This window comes from Gymnodraco acuticeps, unplaced genomic scaffold, assembly GCF_902827175.1.
Source record: "Gymnodraco acuticeps unplaced genomic scaffold, fGymAcu1.1, whole genome shotgun sequence".
NCBI lineage: Eukaryota > Metazoa > Chordata > Actinopteri > Perciformes > Bathydraconidae > Gymnodraco > Gymnodraco acuticeps.
This window is the reverse complement of record NW_022991970.1, coordinates 650,229-672,718: the sequence shown is the minus strand read 5'-3', so window position 1 is coordinate 672,718 and position 22,490 is coordinate 650,229. Positions and strand designations below refer to the sequence as shown.

At 40.1% G+C, this 22,490-nt stretch overlaps 1 protein-coding gene across 19 annotated transcripts in view; it reads right to left on the bottom strand.

Moving 5' to 3' along the window:
• cacna1c (calcium channel, voltage-dependent, L type, alpha 1C subunit) overlaps nucleotides 1-22,490 on the bottom strand; it is a 222,324-nt gene that overhangs the window by 84,526 nt on the left and 115,308 nt on the right. The gene's annotated exons all lie outside the window — the stretch shown is intronic.

The following is a 22,490-nucleotide window of genomic DNA, read 5'->3' as shown; positions in this document are numbered from 1 at the left end:
TATAGGAAGATCATAGGGTGAACATCTTTTGCCTGTGAGTATACTACCTTTTTAAATCTACACAGCACTCCACTTGGATAAAGTATTTGTCACATATAATTTCATTTCATTTCCATATTTATTTTGTGTAAATAGTGTCTTTATTTGTAACAATAGTCTATAAAAAAAGTTTTCAAAATAGCTTTTATAATATTACCATTTGGTGTTCCTTTCTTAAAAAACAAAAAAACATATTATTTTGTGTTTCTTTATATGCACCATTTATACCAAAGAAAATGTCTCGTATGTGTAAACCTACTTGGATTCTGATTCCTATACAGACACTTAACAAATGAGAGAACACCAATAGTAATATCAACATTATTCAATTAAACATTCCTATTAGATAGGTTGGTTATTTAGAGCAACTGGCACTAAAACACATCATTCACAATCATGAAATGTATTATGCCCATGTCAACAATAAAGACCCTGGATGTGACTTGTGAGAACACTGTTAACGTGGCTTCTGCTTTGCGTGTGTGTATCTGTGCATGTGTGTGATTATTCATGTTTGAACATGTATTTGTCTAAGTTATAATCGTGCAAACAATCAAAGCATTTGGATTATTTAATCAAAGCGGCTCTCTTCCTGCCCGAAGGGGCTAATATCTGAAGGCAGGAATGCATGCGTGTGTGCATGTATACACAAGCTTGTCTTCTACTACAGGGTCCCTCAGAGAATGTTGTCACAGCGATGACCCGAGCCTAAGAGGGTCCTGGGAAATGTCCTGAAATGTCTTCGAGGCAGAGAGGAATTATGTAACTTTCTGACCATCAGAGATGTACAAAAAATGTATCATCCACCTAATCATCCCTCATCTCTTTTCTCTTTTTTTTTAATGAGATCAAGACAATCTGTGTAATCAAAAAGGAAAGTATTCTATATTAAGATGATTCCTTGTCCTCTGAAGTACATTTTATTATATTTTTGAATACCGATATATACAGTATAGCTCTATCCATCAATCCATCCATCCATCTCAGCCCCTCCCCCTTCGCTTCCCTGTTTTCCCATGGACATGCACTGATAGAGGGCCAGGGGTTTGGGACAGAGGGCCAGCCAGGTCTCTCCAGACTCAAAGCCCCGTCCCTGGGAAGAAGCAGCTGAACCTGAAGCTGAAGAAACACTGCTTCCATGTGTCAGAAAAGTGACCAAAATATCTCCACAGGCTAATAGAGTTAGCTAAACATAACCAAAGAACTATGTAATCAGGGTCTAATTCAGGTGTTAGTCTAACTAATGCAGAATATAGGCAAGGCAAGTTTATTTATCACCTTTCAACTAGGGGTGTAACGGTACACGTACCCGTACCGAAATTATTCGGTACGGGCCCTTCGGTTCGGTACAGGTGTGTACCGAAGTGTACCGAACGAATATAACGTTAAACGTAAAAAATTGAGAACGTGAATAACTTTTTGGAAGTAATCTCAGGTGCTGCGTCGCAGCATTCAGAGTAATTTGCTCACATTGGGTTCAACGCGTCATAGAGCGAGCAAGTCGTCATTGGATGAGAGGCATGCTATGAGAGCTGGTCAGAGGGATGCGTTCAAATGTAGTCAGTAATTTGAGGAACTGTGAAAAATGTATGGCGAACGCAGATAAAGTTGAGCTCGAAAATCCTCCAGCATCATTGAAGTCTCCGGTTTGGGAACATTTTGGTTTTGCAGTTACGTACAAGGATGAAGGACAAAGACAGGTGGACCGAACCAAAGCTGTTTGTCGGCATTGTTCAACTAAAATTGGTTACGCGGCTGGCAATACATCAAACTTGCACACTCTTTTGAAAAGGCATCACCCGAACGTGAATATCACCAGTACCAAAAGAAAAAAGACTGAAGTGCAAACCCAACTCCCACTAGCATTTAAGCCTCCACCACTCGCAAAAAGATCAGACCGAGCCAAAGCTATTACAAACGCCAAATATCCTTATGTTGCAATGTTAGCAAAGCGCTACTTGGCTGTATCTGCTACCTCTGTCCCTAGCGAGAGGGTTTTCTCCACAGCAGGAGACATTGTTAGTGCCAGCAGATCTGCCCTTTCAGCAAGCAATGTGGACAAGTTCATCTTTCTTTAAAAAAACATGAAAATACAATAACAAGCAAGTCCTAATGTCAAACTGGCTGCTTAGGTGCTAGTACAGTACAGTTCAAATACAGATTATTTCAGTTCATCGAAATGCTGCACCTTAATGTTCATTTTATTATATTTTGTATTTATTTGAGTGAATATTCACAGTTTAATAATAATTAAAAACCCAAAACTAATAGTTTGTGTTTTGTGAGTACTAGTACAGTAAAGTTCAAATACAGATTATTTCAGTTCATCGAAATGCTGCACCTTAATGTTTATTTTATTATATTTTGTATTTATTTGAGTGAATACATTATTCACAGTTTGATAATAATAAAAAAATATATATATATGTTTTGTGAAAAAAAATTCTGCTGTACCGAAAACGTACCGAACCGAACCGTGACCAAAAAACCGAGGTACGTACCGAACCGAAATGTTTGTGAACCGTTACACCCCTACTTTCAACACAAGGAAATTCAAAGGGCTTTACAAGATATTTCCAGATATTTGGAGCATAAAATGTCCTTATTATTCTAAGATAATATTTCCTGGTGTGACTAGCCATTTAAAATGCTGACCATTTAACATTTAAAATCTATTTTTCTTAATGATCCATGTTCAGTAGTAAAAACGTGTTATTAAAGTTTAAAGGCCATGTTAGTGTTGGATACGCTGTGTTAGTATTTGCTGTTAAGGCTGATGTGAGGCCAAAGTGGGTCCAGCTAAACAAACATCTTTCTCAGCATGATGAAATATTGTCAAAATATCATTAGGCATACACACATATGTTGGGCCATGGGAATCAGTCATCATGTGGCCACCGTCTAGAAATGGTAGCTGTGGTTTCAGTGTGTAACCTCTAACAACGAAGGGTTAGAATTGTGGTTATTTCAGTTGGATTTTCAGCAGCTGACAACGCAGTACAACTTTAGGATTCATTGATAAAAGAACCACGCTTTAATTTGTTGTTCTTAATGATGTGATTATCATACACACTGTGATTTGGAAGTGTTTTTCCCCACACTCGAGAAGCTTGACAGTAGAGGGAAGGACATGAATAATAATACGGAGGATTTGCACAGTTTGAAAGACAGACAAGTTGAAAGGCGAGTTGATTTTTGGGCTGAGAATTCTGCACCTGAATGGGCTTCTCAGAAAGCTGTCTGAAAATAGTTTTTGCTTCTTGACTGTGTCGCTCTAACCTCTCATTTCAATTCAAGGCCATCCAGGTTGCCTCATTGGCAAAGAAGTATCTAAGGAGGCAAGATTTTAACATTAAATACCTTTCTTCTCTTTTTATCTCTGCTTCAGACCCTGGAAAATTCATTGTATTTATAATCATTATTCATTCATTCATTTCACACCAAGTACTTTGCCGTACTTAGTTCCCAGCACTTAGTACCCCCATGGAACTAAGAGTGTTCACACCAGAATAAGTTCCCTGAGGGAAGATTACGCAAATGAAGCCGCTGACGTCACTTCTTCTTCTTCTGCTTTGGATGTACTGGCAGGCCGCAAACCACTTCACGGTGTATACTGCCACCCGAAGTCCCCGGCCAGAAGTCCCCGGAGTTGGGGACTGGCTTCAGTAGAAGCTCCTGGGACTCCCAGCAGCTTCTACTGAAGCCTTCCGAGTAAATCGCCCGAACGCCGACACCTCCTCATCTCCACCGCTCCAATGTTTTTTTTTGTGTTGCCATAAGTTATTCTCTCTCTGTTGGTGCGCGGGGCTAATGCTAATGCTAATGCCAGCAAATACAATGGCGGCTTTTACGAGTTTTACGGGGCGTGGTTTGCAATTCGCCCAACCAATCAGAAATTGGAACTTTTTTCTCCCCAGGAAAGTACCTGCTCTCTAGCAGGGACTAAAAAGGGAGAAAAGTTCTCATGAACTAAGTTCTCTTTTTGGTGTGAACGCAAAATCCCAGGAACTATCGGAACCACAAGGGAAAAGTACGGGGAAAAGTACTCCGGTGTGAAAGCGCCTTATGCGGAAGTAATTAATCTAAAAAAGATTATCCTCCCTCTCGAACACACACACACATGGACACACACTCCCAGGCTGTGTATCTGCCGGTGACAGGCAGACAGTGCGGCGCTCAGAAGAATAAAACAGAGAAAAACATCTGGTAGGAACAGCTCACCCTGACACAAGCACACACACAGATACACTTCTCTGCCTCCTTTTCTTCCGTTCATACAGACGCATAAAGGGCACAATCCATAAGGGGCACGGCTAATCTGGTTAGCCACTGGAGAGCAAAGAGAGAGAAAAGATGAGAGAGTGAGAGAAGAGGAGGATGGATGAGAGGAAGAGAGGCAGACTAAAGAGGCAGAGGGAGGCAGACAGAATGACAGAAAGGTGAGTATGTGGGGGCAATAATTCAGTTATCTGTGATAGGTCAACCAAACCGTCTATCCATCAACTAGGCCAATCAGATTATGGTATCGACATCCTACCATACAGCGGACAATGTTTCCATTCGCCATGACCTTCTGTATGTGTGTGTGCTGTAAAACAGGATTAGCCATTAAGCTGTTTTTGTCAAATTGTACAGACACATTGTAGTGTGTGCTTGGTGTGTGTGTGTGTGTGTGTGTGTGTGTGTGTGTGTGTGTGTGTGTGTGTGTGTGTGTGTGAGTGAGTGTGCATTTAGTGTATGTTCCTTTAATGCTCAATAAAGACATGCTGCACAACTCCTCATTGCAGTGTAAACAGAAGGATGCCACAATAAATCTTAATTGTCCTGCTTAGACAGGAAACATTTCTGTACAACTACACAGTGACACACTGCCAACATCCGCTAATGATTTATTCAGATGCAGAAACCACATTAAAAGTGAATAAAAGGGTCAGGAGATGTGCACATTGCTAGTGTATGTTCTAGCAGGCTAATGCAACTGTGGTGAAGGAAGTCACATACAGTCACTGTTAGACAAATGGATTAAGGGCTTTACAACTTATTATTGTAAGGTTTGCCATTATTTCTACCTGTTATTATTTTATGCAACATAATCGCTAGCTCTGGGAGGCATTTCTCAAAAGAAGTCAGACAGGCCAACATTTCTCTCAAGGGTTGACTTGTGCCAACAGTGCGGGACACAAAGCAAAAACGGGAACGACAGATTTGGCCGTCCGTTGGATTGGTTTGTGAGGGTCTTAAAGGTGAAAATAAGGAGCCACTCCCCACGCCCCTCTGAGAGAGATATGCTTAAAAGGAACATAATGGTGCTCTAGTATGGAGCTAATTTCCTGCCATAACTCCACAAACAAACTAAACAAGTTTTACAAATGCCTTATGATTCACTAACAAACACAATGTGGTTAGCAAATATAAAACACCATCTACGAACTAATGCATTTAGTTTTGCAAATAAAAAACGTATCTATCAAACAAACACATAACATTTTTCTAATAAATCATGTTTCAGAGACAAATTCAGAAAACGTTTTCTTCTTAAGTTACTGCCAAAAGTCACATGACTCACGTGACCTGGCGGGAGGTTGAGCAGAGCATGGAACAGCCCTTGCCAGTCTGATGACAGCGGTGTTTCTAGCAATCCAGCGATCTGATACCGGACCTCATTTAACAATGAGCGGCTAACAGGTGAGTTTGTTGTTTTTTCTGGTGAAAAAGCCAATGTTAACTCAACTAAGTTACTGTTTCATGAGTATGAGCAGACTGCAGGAGCTAGTTTACACCAAGCTAGGCACATTTCATGTTGGTTCCGTAGGAGAACTCATTCCTCCACTGATCACTGGTGGGCAAAAGCCACATTTTTATATATAAATATATAAAGATATATATAATTGGTGTAAGCTAGCTCCTGCAGTCTCCTTGATATCATCCTACTCCTAAAACAGTAACTTGTGAAGTTTAACATTTTTCACCAGAAACAACAACAAACTCTTCTGTTGGATTTTTTTCTTTCAGCAAAAGACATTACACAAACACATAATCCCCAAGAGAAGAAAGACAAATAAATACAATAAACAAGAAAAAAAGTCATACTTAAATAAATAAAATACAAAAATATACAGATGCTGTTCAAAAGAGAAAACTCAAAACAACATAAATTATAAAAAATATGTAAATGGACTAGGGATCGACCGATATGGCTTTTTCAAGGCCGATACCGATACCGATTATTAGTAATCAAGGAGACCGATAACTAGGGTTGGGTACCGAGAACTGGTTCCGGTCCGGAACCGGTTCCAACATTTCGATTCCAACGGCATCATTTAGACATGTGAAATTCGGTTCCGCTTTTCGATGCCTGAGGAAATGTTTCTCGCCGCTCTCCGTGGCCTACTGTATGACTGCGGCGGGGCGGGAAATGTAGCGTTGTACCCATAGATATATCCTCCTGGGACCCGAGAAAAAAAAGTGTCTTCCAATTTCCTTTTTTTTGTGATTTCCTACCTATTTAGGGTTAAAAAAACATCTTGCAATTTAGACTTTTTTTATTTTAAAATGTTCCAGTATGTCCACTGTAGAGGACGTCGGGACCATATTAGTTTGAAAAGACAGAATTAACAGATGGACTATGTAACGTATTATGGTTATAGAGTGATATTAATACTATAATACATTCACCTTTATTTAAAACATGAATAAGTAATTGATCTGAACATTGCTGTTTATTTGGTCAATAAAAAACTAGTTTGTTTTTTGGTGAATCTTTCCAGATCTTCAAAGACTTTGTAGTCAACGTAGTGGGAAAGTACCTCATTGACTCCAGTCAGCACGGGCTGTAGGGTCATCTTGACTAGTTTTATGGATGTTGTCTCCATTTGACCTGCTCATAGAAACAAAGCTTGCATTCCTGAGGCAATTCTCATTTCTCATGGCTCCACTTAAAATAAAAACAACAATAAGACATACGTGCTACTCTTGGCCCACAGGGGGCCATGTCTTTCCAGCTCGTCCCTATCTGTCTCTGTCTGTATCTGTGCGCTCATGGAGCCTCCTGCATCTTTCCCCCCCTTCTTCTTGACCCTCTTCTATCCCAGGTGTGAAAGCCTCATCTCTCTCATCATCTGAGAGCTCAACATCTTAATCTCCCTGAACTATCTGGTACAGAAAATGTCTGCTTCAGTTCCGTCTCCTGCAACAATATTGAGTCATAAAGTCCATGAAGATGGTCCTGACGTCCACTAGAATGGACATTTATAAAAGGGCTGTTATTTGAAAACTTGAATTATTGAATTGCTTTCAGAACTAATTATATAGTTCCTCACATGTTAATACACAAGAACATATTTGATTTTCATGGTAAAAATTACAATTATTCAACAATATTTGACTTCTCCTCCTGCTTCTATACAATTTTGTTTTTCGTATGCCAGCCATTTTGGATGAAAAGAAAGAGGAACTTCCCAGCATGCAATTTTAAGCAATGACATATCACTGGAAAGACCAGGATGTCCTCTGTACAGCACATCAGGGATTGATAGAGTAGCTCAAAAGAGTAAAAGGAGATGCATGTTAACAAAATGTCCACTACAGTGGACATTTTCAATGGGCTGGGTCCCAGGAGGATATATAATCCATGATATAAACACGTGTTTATATCATAGGTTTATATATATATATCTATGGTTGTACCCATAGACCTATGGTTATACCTACACTTCCTACAGCGTAACCTGAGACCAGGGCTGGCCCGTCGCACTGGCGTTATAGATGTTCGCCTCGGGCGCCAGATCTGTGGAGGCGCTGCGCTGACAGCTCTGGGAGAAAAAAAAATGTTTTTGACCGTTGGTGCTCATCCTAATGTTCGGCCTTGATGTAACAACATTCATAATTAAGTAAATGTAACACCCTTTTCATCCCGGTTACACTTTTCATTTGCCCTGTACGATGGGCGCTGTAAGTGATGAAAATGGGGGATGTTGGCTTATCTGGCACCCGCAGCTCACAGCCAAAGTGCGAGTGAGCTTGGGAGAGAGCGAGGGAGAAAGGGACCGGTACGCGCTGTTGTTATTAGCATCTCTAACGGATATTAGAAGAAGATGTTTCTACAATAATGTGGAGGGAGAGTCCTCTCCAGTCAGACTGAGAGGCTGATGACTACAGCTAAGTGAGGTAAAGGACTCTGAGTGTTTAGATAGTTCACTTTAGTCTAAGTTATCTCAGTGGGTCTCATACGTTTTGATCACAATTTATGTAAACACATATTTCCAAGGCACTCCTTTATAATTATTGGGATAAAACAGGTTTGAAATCATTCCAATGTATACTATAGGACAGTAAACCAGACATATCGTTTTAAACTGGAGAGATACAAAAATATGCAGAAATAAAATAGTACAATAAGATATGAATGAACAACAAAAATAAAATACGTTACATGTATTTGTTATTGGCTATGGTAGGTTATTGGTTATGTTCACATACTTATTTAATTATTAAAATGTAAACCAATCTTTTTCATATGGGTGTTTAGAGTTGTACCCCCTAGATCTAGTCTCTAGTAATTCTGCTTAAAGTGCACCAGATTGAAGCATTTTACTTTAAAATGTTCAAACATTTCTTCCCGGTATGCCTGAGAAGGCAGATATGCTTGTTTTTCTCAACAAGAACTGTTTTTAAATGGGGGGGGTTTCCTTTAAAAGTTGGACTGTTGTAGCTTCAGTGGTTCTCAGGTTACAGTTACATAGCAGTGAATATAAACAGACTGATTAATGTGAATATTACTGTAAACTAACCTGTGTAAAAGTTTCTCGAATAAATGTCATTTTTTGGGTGGAAGAAGCATGTATCATTTGTTACCCTGCCCCTCAAAGAATCGGAATTGAGAACCGTTAAGAACCGGAATCGAAAAGTAGAATCGGAATCGGAATCAGAATCATGGAAATTCAAACGATACCCAACCCTACCGTTAACCGATATTTGGAACCGATATACATTTGCAGTAAAATCAGAAAATCTTGGTGTCAAAATGTAGAATAACACAAACTCCAACACAACAAGGGCGGTGGTGGTGGCGAAGTCGATAGGGGCTTGGCTTGGCAACTGGAAGTTCACCAGTTCAAGTCCTGGCAAGACCAAGTGCTACCGAGGTGTCCCTGAGCAAGGCACCGTTCCCCACACTGCTCCCCGGGCGCCGTTCAAAATGGCAGCACACTGGTCCTAACACTAGGATGGGTCAAATGCAGAGAAACTATTTCCCCACGAGGGATTAATATAAGTCCATTTTATCTTAACTCAACACAACTTCTTTGAAATGCATTTAAGCATATATTATGTTTAATGAACTTTTAAACATCTTACAACTGGTTTCCTCTCTGTGCCCTTTTCTTTAGTGCAGCCATCTGCAATGAGTTAGAGAGAGACAAGAAGTGGGGCTGCAGGCTGACATGCTTAACTAACAATAATGCTTAATTTATTATATCAAAACAATGCCTGTCTATCTAGCATACAATCCCAATAAGCTGCTGGCAAATGCAAAACACTAGTGCTAGCTAATGTTTTGCAAACTATTAAAAGTGAGGCTATTACAATAGACCTAACGTTAGTCTAGTAGCTTGAAAATGTCAGAATGTCTTAACGCAGAGGGGACACATAATTGTGTTGCATAATAGGTGACCTTTAAGTTGAGATCAGATCAATGTGGAGTGTGGACAGTTTGAATCTGTAATGTCCCTTCAGCAGAGCAGGAACTTCAGTGTGCAAAAGTCACATTTATTTATTTCCATAGATAATGTTGCATTTTGCTTGTATGGATACAAAGTTTTTGCTACATTTCAAGATTGAAAATGTTAAGCTTTTCAACTAAGGTCTTTTAAAGGGCAATTGGAAAGAATGCATTAAAAGATGTGGATGGAAACGCACATTTGGCAACTCCTCTTTGGGCGTAGGGTAAAGTTAGGAGGTCCATAAACCCTTTATTGTTCTGTATCAACAATAAATGTCCTTCTATTCTTTCTCTTTCCCATCCCTCACTTCTACATCTTCACCCTATCTCTCTCCTCCTCTGTGGGTGCCAACCAGAAGTTACCATAGAGACCAAGATGGGTTCGGACGTTACCATGGAAACTGTGGGCTGCAGCAGCAGTAGCAGTAACTCTCTCTCTCTCTCACACACACACACACACACACACACACACACACACACACACACACACACACACACACACACACACACACACACACACACACACACACACACTGATCAGTATTGTACCAAGAATATCTAGAGCACAGTCTTAATTACTACTCTCTGTCAGCATCTAGACTTCCCATTGTGTGTCTGTGTGTTGTGTTTATAACAGTGTGTGCTCTTGTACAGTATGTGTGAGATTGTGTGTTTGTGCTTGCTCTGCTGATCCATGTCATATACTTACTTACCACTTGCCATTGGTTGATAGTATTTCACAGTCTTATCTGAACTTCAGAGTTTCACTCTGTCACTGCACACAACTTCAGTCTATACACACCCTTTCATTGCTTTTTACAACAACATGTCATACTGACAATACAGAATCAGCATAATGCAACCAGTGGTCTAAAAAACACATGCAGTATGGCAGTGGATGAACCACCATAATGTTTCAGTGAGTGTCATAGTTTCTTTCTTTCACCCTGAATCAATTTGCCTCTATCTCAGAGTGAAACTAAGATAGAGATATGACAGGTTTAAGAGCTTTTTAAAACAGTTTATCATAATTACGATCAATGGACTGTTCAATCAGGGTTAAATAGAGGGTCAGGGTCACGTTTTGGGTCAGTGAGCAAGATTGGTCTGTGTTTTTGCACTTGTTGTAATTGCTAAAGCATGAAGAACAATAAAGATGTATAATCAAAGCTGACAATGCACAGTACAGCTGCAGATTAATAATGTCTTATTATCTTTTGAGGTGAAAAAACAACAGTGAAGTTGATGCTCACTCTCTCCAAACTCGAAAAATGAATTTGCAACTCTCTTTTCTCAAAACCTACTACTGAGGATCTGTTGAGAAAGTTTCTTAAAAGATGTCAAATGTTAATATTACATGGGGTCTAATGTATAGAATGTCACCCTTGCCCCGTGAGTACTCTCAAGTAACACACTGTCATTGCATTAAGAAACTGTTTTCAAAGTGAACAATTTGAGCAGTTTTACCTAATAAAATGTTTCTACATACACAACTGTAAACTAACTTGTTAGATCATGGGATCTTAAAATGTATAAATAAATAAAGGAAAACCCAAGGGAAAAGGATTTCTACTTAGGACACAGACTGGGCTTTGTCACTCCCGCTGAGAGGCTATTTGAATCACATTTCTGAAAAGCAACAGACCCAAACACATCAGAAACACACCATGAACACGCCAGCAGCACATGCTCAGCGTGAGTGTCATCAACAGACCTATGATACAATCATCTCTGGGTGTCTGGACTAGGATTAAGGATTACACTAGTGTGAGTTTTTGTGTGTGTGTGTTAGTGCGAGAGAAGGACAGACAAATCGTATCATGGCCATTGTTAACCTCTGACCTTTGAAAGGAAGATTGATCACCCTAAACAGCTGATTGAGCTGTAAACCATATCAATCAAGCCGTAGCATTCTATGCTAATGTGACTGATGTGTTCTCTGCATTGACGTGGACACAGCCTTATTAAATCCATTGATTTCCTTTTGTCTCCTCCAGCTTTCTGAATATCAAAGTTTACAAAAAAGGCAAAAACTCTTGTTTCCAGGCAACAGACACTGTAGCTACCAGATGAAGGATGGAAGAAAGGGGTTGACATACAGTAAAGAAATGCAGTATGGAGTGTGTGTGACAAAAACCCTGAGACACAATCTGTCTGCTGATCATTACTTTTGAGTCTGTGGTGTTGTATGAGAAGGGTTTTATTGGTCTTTCCATGGCAATTTGTACAAATGCTGATAGATAACATGCTATTTCCTCCTATTTCTGAAATATGCACATGTTGGCTGTCTGTTGTACACTTTGTGTTTTTTTTTCAGGGGAACATTAAAGGAGAAAATCTGTCCTAATGAAAGCGATAAAAGGGTTTAATAAACTGCCCTTTTTCAGCATCAATGCTTAAAGCTAGGCGATAAGTGTGCGGACCAAAAGACAGAGGAACAGACAGAAGGTTAATAGCTTGCTGACGAAGCCTACAGCGTCCTACTGGGACTCACAATGCAGATCAACAAATCTCATTGACAGTCTGTCACATGCTAATTATGCTAATTCTCGACACACAGAAACATGTCACATACTATCTCAATTTAACGTTATCTCACACAGAAAATGTCACATGTTAATTCTTATTTCCGTCATCAATTTATGTCATACACAGGAACATGTAATGTGTCCACCTCCAGGTTCAGCCCACCTGTCAACGAACCTCATCCCCGCTGAAAGGTCTCCGGGTAAACACACAGGAGCTGGGCTAGCATCACGCTTTCATCTTTCTAAATTAATAATTCAATGAATCTTCATCCCTTTAATCTGTTCTGATAGATAGTCCCAAAATGCACTGGGATAAGGGCTGGGAAAAGGCAGGTACTTCACTGCACTGATTAATTCATGTTATTTGCACAATCGTGTTTCTGTACATATAACCATTTTTTATTTCTTCTTATAATATCACTGTTTGTACATACAATCTGCACTTGCACTCTGTTAATACTCCGTTAATATTCTGTCAATACTTACGTCTGTATATTGTAGATTTTATCCTCATTCAATGCTCCCTGTATTGTCAGTATTTATAATATGCTCCTTGTTTTTATTTATATATAGCACATCTTGCATTTCTGGTTGGATACTAACTGCATTTCATTGGCTTGTACCTGTACTTTGCACAATGACAATAAAGTTGAATTTAATCTAATCTAAATGAAAAAACAAATCCAGATACATCCACAAAGTGAACCTGGCCTACCTGTCTGTTACACACCTCTTGTTGGAGCCATTAACAGCTTTTAGATTTATATATAATATATTTGAGTTATAGCGTCAATTATGAAATGTTATTTTTAAAACTGTTAAGATATTTATGTGATACATTATATATAAAATTATGTTTTGATACGGACACTTTTTGTGAATGAACGACGTCAGGCGAGGCTAAAAATGGACGAGACACTAAGTATGTTTGCGCATTATTTAGGACGTTCTTTTTGCCACCTTGTTTTTGACGATTTCTTGATCACAATAGTGACATTTCGATGTTGGAAATATTTGTTTTTTCTGGAAAGTCAACCGGAGTTTAATAAATCGTAATTTTCAAGCGGAATTAAATCTCTGTGTGTGCTTTTTGGAAACATGTGTCTGACACCTGACCTCATGTGGCTTTAGAACGTTTAGATCCCAGGATGAGCCACTTCACCTCTGTTAAATATAAAATAGACGTTTTGAATTGTCTGAAAATATAGACTAAGGTGTAAAAAAACAGGAGACAATGTTTAGAGAGGTATAGAGGAATAGAGTGAATAAGGAATTGAAAGAGAGCGTAGTTGGCCAAAAAATAATAAAACCCAGGAGCATAAATCATCTCTTATCGACAGCCAGTGTGTGTATGAGTGCGTTTCTAAGGGGACAGTAACTGGTACCTTTGTGAGGGGAGAAGGAGTATATCTAACGAGAGAGAAAATGAAAAAGCCAAGGTGAAAGGCTAGAAAAATATCACCTTCATCCACTCATCCCGGCTAACAACACTCTCTCTTTCTCTTACTCTCAAGTGTAAAATGTTACCTCTTCAGTGCTGCATTCTAAAGTGTTTTTGAGTGAGTGTGTGTGTGTGTGTGTGTGTGTGTGTGTGTGTGTGTGTGTGTGGTGTGTGTGGTGTGGTGTGGTGTGGTGTGGTGTGGTGTGGTGTGTGTGTGTGGTGTGGTGTGGTGTGTGTGGTGTGGTGTGGTGTGGTGTGGTGTGGTGTGTGTGTGTGTGTGTGTGTGTGTGTGTGTGTGTGTGTGTGTGTGTGTGTGTGTGTGTGTGTGTGTGTGTGTGTGTGTGTGTGTGTGTGTGTGTGTGTGTGTGTGTGTGTGTGTGTGTGTGCGTGCGCTTGTGCGTGCTGACTTATCACGACTTTTCCTGCCTCGCTGCGCAGGAAGACGCAGCGAGGATGCTGGATGGCTGGCCCACACACACTCACACACCTTGACAGTCATGCATTCATCAATATGCACACTAACACACACAGTCTTTCTCAAAAGTACATGCACATACACCGACACATTTGCACATGCCGACGAACACACAAATGGAGGGACAAATGAAGAAGGAGTGAAGTGACACACGAACACACAGATCACTGTAGTGCATCAAGATCACAGAGCTGCTCGCTAAACAGACAAGACAAGATAGATTACTAAACTCTGGAAGTCATTGCATGAGTCATGGTAGGCACCGTATTTGGGTCTGTGTGTGTGCAAGTCATCTAATATGCCTCTTGGAGATGAGGAGGAAGACAGAGAGAGACTGAAAAATGGTATAGAATTACAAGATCAAACAGTGATATATGAAAATAACGTAATTATTCATCAGTTGTTCACAAATCTCTCTCAATTACAGTCGCACTTGATAAACGTTGAAGTCACATTGTTTAGCCATTCACAGGATTCAAGATTGTAGCATAACAGCAATAGCAATATTAACCAAAAGCTGGATATCAAATTACAATCAACATCGGGACATTGTTTTGGGTCTTATCCCTATTTCTTTAGATTGTAAACCAGAAGAATAACACAAAGTTGAAATATCCAATCAGCTAACCACCCTGCGTCTTTAAATGGTCATACTGAAACTATACAGGATGAATAGTAGTTACTGAGATGTCAGCCAACATGAGAAATGAAACACAAGGTCGTTCATTCAGCGGTACTTCTCCTCATCTCTTTCTTTGTCGTCCAAAGACTTCCTGGAACCCCGTCAGAGAAAGTAAAGATGTGCTTGTTAGAACATTCTTTTAGTCACTGCCCCCCCCCCTCCTCTAACTCCCCCTTTTCTCTCCATGTCCACCTCTCTCCTTCTTCTCCTTTTTTGTCCATTTGTTTTCTTCCTCCCCATGATCTCAATGCTCCCACTAAATTAGCCTGTCTTAACAGGAAGACACAGAAAGAGAGTGGGGTAAGGGTTGAAGTAGTAAGAAATCACTGGGACCGATAAATAAAGAGAGCAGCGCTGATGTCACTGTGCCAATGGCATCAGCTGAATCAACCCATCATAAACGGTAAGACTGCAATCATCCACTTACTGAGGAGAGACCTAAATGTGCCCTGAATGAAAATACAGAGACTTTTCACTCAGTGCTGAGCCAAATGAGACCTTCTATATCAGATCAACCTGGATTAGCTTCCCTGTCTGCACAGCCTCAGTCTCATTTGCAATGACAAAATGTGTGAAACAAAATCATCAACACCAGTAGAAACAGGACACCAAAACAGACAACGCTTTTTGTTTTTCATCTGCTGGTTTGTTGTGCACACAGGCAGGCACAGACGCAATTATGTGATAGCAACGTCAAGGACATATAGGTGCAATATTAAAGTCACTGATGACCAAACACAAACAGCCTTTAGCATTTTATTGTCAATCCTATCACAAAAACCTTGCCTTAAAAAGTATTTAATTACAACATGTTTAACCTGTGGACACAATGACAGCAATATGAGGACACACTGAAGGTTGCCTTGTAGCCTCTTTACCTAGTGGGATCAAACACTGTATGAGTGTGTACAGTATGTGCCCACAGATGTGTGTGAACCCCACTGTGACGGCATATGGTCTCCTCAGATATGACACACGACAGGCCAACAGCTATAGGAGAGCAGGTCCCATTTTAAATGAGGCTTGGGATACTTCAAACAGATGTGGAATGAACTCCTCAGGTTGGAATATACCCTGGTGATCACACATTTGGAGGGCAAATCATCGGACAGGTTTTTTCCTCTCAATGTTCGCTATAGTAAAAGCCCATCTCTAGCAGGGGTTTGCCTTTAAAAATACAGCAGCACAGATATGCACTAAACTCAGCAGGAAATATTGATTCGGTACTTGTGAAACACAATAACTTCAATGTTCTGTTGTTTATTTTATATATATCCAAAATCTCTAACAAGTTTCCTTCTGGAAGACCAATACAAAAACAATCCTATGCCTCCCTCCCTCTCTCTCTCTTTCTCTCTCCGTGTTGTATTGCTCCTATCAGAACCAAACACACCACTCTATCTCCCCGCAGAGCGCTGGAAAAGCCCTGTCTGCGAATGAGTGTGTGTGTGTGTGTGTGTGTGTGTGTGTGTGTGTGTGTGTGTGTTGTGTGTGTGTGTGTGTGTGTGTGTGTGTGTGTGTGTGTGTGTGTGTGTGTGTGTGTGTGTTTGGATGTGCGTTGAGAATTGCTCCATCATTCCTCCTTTGGTTAATGTCCAGTGGAGCGAGACAAGAGTACAACACAGTGAAAATTGAGAAACAGAGATACAAGGGGAAAACATTGACATGTGTATCTGTGTGTGTGTGTGTGTGTGTGTGTGTGTGTGTGTGTGTGTGTGTGTGTGTGTGTGTGTGTGTGTGTGTGTGTGTGTGTGTGTGTGTGTGGTGTGTGTGTGTGTGTGTGTGTGTGTGTCAGAAAAAAAAGAGGGAAAATAATGTGAATCCAAAGCTTTAAGAGCACTGTAACTGATATGTGTATGAATTATTTGTAATGACAGCTGGAGTCAATAACAATTCCCCTCAGTAAAGCACAAATGCTTTTGTGTGTACATAAAAGTGTACTTCAAAGTGGAAATGTCCATGTAAACTAAGACAACCTAACTATGCACCCAATTTGTCAGATTTTCTTGTATTATTTCAAAACAAACACCTGCTTTCAAAATGTTTTATTAAACTACTGTGCACATTGTGTCAGGGGCTGTTTCAGTGCTAAATGCTCCACACGTGTTCTGCTAGTCACTCACTTTATCTACCTGGGTTTGATAAAGGATGAGGAGAGTGTTGAGAATTCATCCAAAGAGGAATGTTAAAACTATGTCACAACAATGAGCTGAAAGACATTAAGCGTCATGTGTAGCAACCCCTCAGATAACACAGACATTTGATCCATTGTTTAACAGTAATATTGAATAGTGCAGCTTTTAAAATATACTGCAGTTCTTTGTCTTTCATTATTTAAGTATTTGTTTTCTGTTTATTTGATGTCTTTAACAGAACACTTAATAGGAAACAGACAAAAAATATGCTTCATTTTCATTTTGTTGTATCATGATCAAAAATATGAAGTGATTATCAGGTTAATACCTGCTGTGCTAAAAGTTTTCTTGAACTACTTAGGAACACAAACATAGCATGGAAAGTAGGAAACTATGGCAACTACAGATCTCTGGTTTGTGTAGGAGAACGGGAGTTCGTACTGTATCTTCTATCAGTCACATGATCAGCTGACTCAGGACCTGTGGAAGCTGACCTCCGGTTTGAGTGATAACCCAGCGTCCTGCTCCCTGACCTGCCAAATCCTTATTGAAGACAAGAAAGACTGTGTAGCTCTCCTACTGGGTGCCATAGCGATGCCACCATGACACCCAAACATGATTAACTGCTAACTCCCACTTCCCTGCTGTTTCCATAGTAGCACTGTTGAAATAGCGACCCACAAGCTATAAAAAGACAAACTGAACTTGGAGAAAGTGAAAGAGAAGAAGAAAAGTAATTAAGATAAGCAGTGTGGGCAGAGAATTAACAGGTTAACAACTCATCTTTTGTTGGTGTTTAACATATTTGATTTTATTAAAGCACATTTTAGCTGACGGGTCAAAATGAGAAAGAGCAGGAAAGGAGGAGAAGAGCTGAGGAGGACTATTAAAGAGGCGAACAGGGTTCTTAATCAGGATAAAATAAATGTTGAAACCTCAGTGGATCTGTCCTCACTCTGTCTCCTTTTAACCTCTGTGTTCACTTTTTCATTCTTTCTATCACTCTATGACTTGGAAACCAACCCTTTTTCTTTCTTTTTTAATAAATCAAATTGACAAATATGTGGGTTTGGTCTGTAGTAAAATTATTTTTCCTTCTGGATTAAAAACGTAAATCAATTTGCCAATTTGCTTTTGTTGTCTGTCAACTAACCTACCATCTATTATTCTACTATTTGTAACGGCACTGTATCACTTGTGTCATTAAACTTCTAAAAGACTTGAATTTCTGCTTTTTATCCCCTAAACCTCACTCTAAAACTGTGAAAGGTTTATTGATCTGTGTATGAAGAAACAAGCATTTGGTCCCTATAAGTAAGGAAGTATTCGGTTTAGACAAATACACAAACAGACCAGCATGTGGCGGCGCTGTGTGAGAGAGACCGACGTGGACTGTTAGAAAGAGTTTCAGGATACGATCACAGGAGGTGGAGAGAGGAGAATGTGAACCTGTGGAGCCCCGGATAGCAGAGCCCTGAAGTAGCACATGCTGTCAGCTGATCGCTATCAGACAGGTTTATATAATGTGACAGGCTCTCTCTCTCACTCTCCTCTGATCATTCATGCCGCCGCTGCTGCTGTGACTGGTTATGCTGATTTATTCCTCCGGCACACTACCATCATTCTGTTGTGATTTCATACTAAACATAACTGGTGATAGCATCTCTTACCTTGTGCAGTATGTACACTACACATCTCTCTCTCTGGCTCTGCTCTGTATACACCAGAGGGGCTGAATGTGCAGCATGTGTTGCACACTGGTTGGCAGTGTGGCTCCATCCATTACTGAAGTAAAAGTACAAATAATATGGTCTTCAGATACTCTACTTGTCTACTACAAGCAAAAGTGCTGATTTCAAAATTATACTTAAGTAAAAGTACAAAAGTATTAGCATCATAATGTACTTCAAGTACAAAAAGTAAAAGTATTCATTGTGCAGATTGGTCCATTTCAGAATAATATATATGATATGTTTTATAATGATTGATCATGAAAGTGTTCTCAAAGCTGGTGCAGCTAGTTTGAATGACTTTGTATTCTGCAGGGTAGCTGGTGGATTTACTCCAGGTGGAACTAAAGATTTAACACTTGATTATATTTCACATCATTAATCCACATCTGTAAAGTAACTAAAGGTATTAAATACATGTAGTGTACACAATTTACCTCTGAATTGTAGTGAAGTAGAAATACAAAGCAGCAAAACTTTTTTAAAAACTCAAGTAAAGTACAAGTCCCTCAAAATTGTACTTAAGAACAGTACTTGAGTAGATGTACTTAGTTACTTTACTGCTGCTTGGTTTTATTTTAGAAGCCTTTTCTACCTGCCCACTGTCCTGCATAATATTATCTGTCCTTGCCCCCTTCTCCTGTCACTAATTAAATGATGTGGGGGGGGGGGGGTATGTTTTCTTTTACCTTGGTGACAAGAGGGACAATCTGATCTGTGCGTGCTGTGGGTATTTCTCCGATCAAAGACAAAGCAAACACACCACCTACACTCTCCCTTTTAGCTCTGTGGGGAACACAATGGATATGGCTTGTGGTCCTGTTACATACTGTACACATCATTAACCATAAGAAAAACACACACAGACACACTCGCACATCTAAGACATAACTCACTATCTCAAACCATGCAGAGATTTAACTCCCACCTTCACCAGTAGAGACAGCATAATCAGATGATACTTTAATGTTTGTGTAAGTGTACATATGAGCAAAACACACCAATTAAAGTAACACCTACTGCATGGCGTGTGGAAGGGAAACAGAGTAGGGAGCAAGAAAAAGCAACAAATAGTTAAGAAAAACTAAGAAATGACATTGAAACAAAGACATACACATGTCCATGTAAGGATACCACGTTCTTTTATAATAATTTTGCTTGACTCCCCAAGCATTTCTTGTTGACTTCGATACAAAACTTTGTTAGAGCAGTCACACCAGCAGAAGGTTTGGTGCTCTGCTGCTCTAGTGATGGGTTTGATGAAGCTCGTCAAAGTGGAGCCCCCTCAGCACCCCCCCCCTTCCCGCGTCCATTCGCGATGTCTCGCTGTCTCGCAGACCCCACGCAGCAAGCAGGAAATGAACCCAGCTCACACTGTCCGCTCCTCACCGCAGCGAGCCGCGCAACGTCCCGCCAACACGGCACCCAGACCCCACGCAGCATTCTCATCTGTTTGTCTTTACTGGTGTCACTTCCTGGTTGCTAACAAACGCCATTGTAACACATAATCACTGATGTTCCGCTGTAACGGTGGTGGACTCATCAGAACAGAGTGGACGAGCTGACCAATCAGAGCACAGTGGGCTCACAGGGAGGGGGGGCCGGAGCTCCAACAAGGCGTGTAGGACAGAGAGTGAATACACATACTATACAGTGTTTTGAGTTTGTAAAATTGCACGATATAAATCTATTCTAGTAGACCTCAACAATGGAATTATGATCAGTAGAAATGGCCATGACATGGGACCTTTAAAAGTATTAAGTAAGCTCATTCTGAACTGAAGGTTTTAAGGTCAATCTAAAAACAATCCAAACAATGCAAAGCCACGCAACAATCACAACACATATTGCACATGTGTGACACCACACCACAAAACTAAAGACTATACTAAAGGAAAGACACACAAAGGCTCAGAACTCAAAGGGAAATCCATCGTGACCGTGAGAAGAAATACTATTTTCACTGTTTTATTTGTATTCTTTTTTATACCTTATCAAAAAAACGAAATAGTTGTGAGGTCCTGATGCAACAGCTTCTTTAGAGAACATCAACGTGGGGTAGTTTGTATTACAACTCAAGGCCTTAATTCAATTACATGCATGTGGAGGGAGTGATGAAATCACACGCTCCTCGAAACCAATTACTCAAACCATTAACCTGATATCTGATACATTACAGGTGAAAGGGGATGACAATGGGAGTGAGTTACAAAAAGAAAGAGATCAAATGTAAAGATGTAGGAAAACAAGAGATAAACTAAAGAAACATAAAGTGGAGGAAAAGCCAATAGACAGAGACCAACTTTTACATTATAAAACTATAGCAAATCAATAAAAATATACTCTGAACACAAAACCAAACGTGATGTCTATACATTAACCATATGTGAAAAATACAGCTCCTTCACTGTGTCCTTGCTGTCACTTACTACACATTATGTTCCTGCTGTGTGTGATAGTGTGTGTCTGATGCCTATATGGGAGTGTGTGATGAGCCATGGATCATCATGGATATTGGAGTGTCAGAAACATACAAACACAAAGGCAGACAGACACTGCTCGACACACTCTCTTTGCATGTTTCTCACACACACACAGCCTGCCATTCAATAACACACATCCTGTTTGTTCTTTCTTTGTTTTCCCATTCTCCAACATGACTTTCTTTGCAAACTTTTCTCCGCGTGTGATGCCTTTGGGTATGCTTTTGTGCATTAGTGTTATCCATGTGTGTGTTATATGTCAGCACCAGTGACTTGTTCAAAGCAGTGTGAGCATGCCAACTTTACTTTTTAATTGAATCATTTAGATTGCCTCAACTGTGTGTGTGTGTGTGTGTGTGTGTGTGTGTGTGTGTGTGTGTGTGTGTGTGTGTGTGTGTGTGTGTGTGTGTGTGTGTGTGTGTGTGTGTGTTGAACTCTCATTAACTTTCCTCCCAGTGTTGTGAAGTAATCCCCCGCTGAGTCTGGCATGTTGACCAGCTCTCGCAATCCATCCCTCCATCATTATCACGCTTTGTTCCCTCTGCTTTACTTTTCTCTTCTTTTTCTCATCTGCCTGCGAGAACACTTTTCCCGCTTCTAAAATACAGTGTGGATTTTCTTCTTCCCCAAACAAACCTTTCTCTTTCTATGACTTGCTTTGCTGCTGAATTACTTATCTTTACAATCAAGCTAGCAGATTAAAAATAGAAACGTTCCACTGTTTTGGGGCTAATTGTTCTGCTACTTTGGGTGAAATCTATTCTATTCATTAGTATAGTTCTCCTACATGCCTACATGGATACTGTCTACCTCTGTCAGGGTTGAGCGAAGCAGGCAGGACGCAAATGCAGGTTTAACTGAAAAAATACCTTTATTTCAAGGATACAACTAGACTTACAGAGCAGAACTCTCTCCCCTGTGAACACATTCAAAAAACAACAAGGATCTCACAACGACTAACAGAAAAAGCAGAACCTAAATGCACACAGGACTAATCAAACAAACAAGACACAGGTGAGGAGGGAGGAGAAAACACAGGGGCACAAGGTGAACACAATCGGGTAATCAGGCAGGAGGGAACACAGACAGGAAGCAACAGGCAAGACGGGGGTTGAACACTTTTCAAACTAAAACAGGAAACCAAAAAGACAGATCTACACAGGACAAAAATAAAACACAGACAGATCGTGACAAGCACGAACGCACGAAGCACCATTGTTGCTTGTATGCTCTGACCTGTAGACAAAAGCATTGGGACG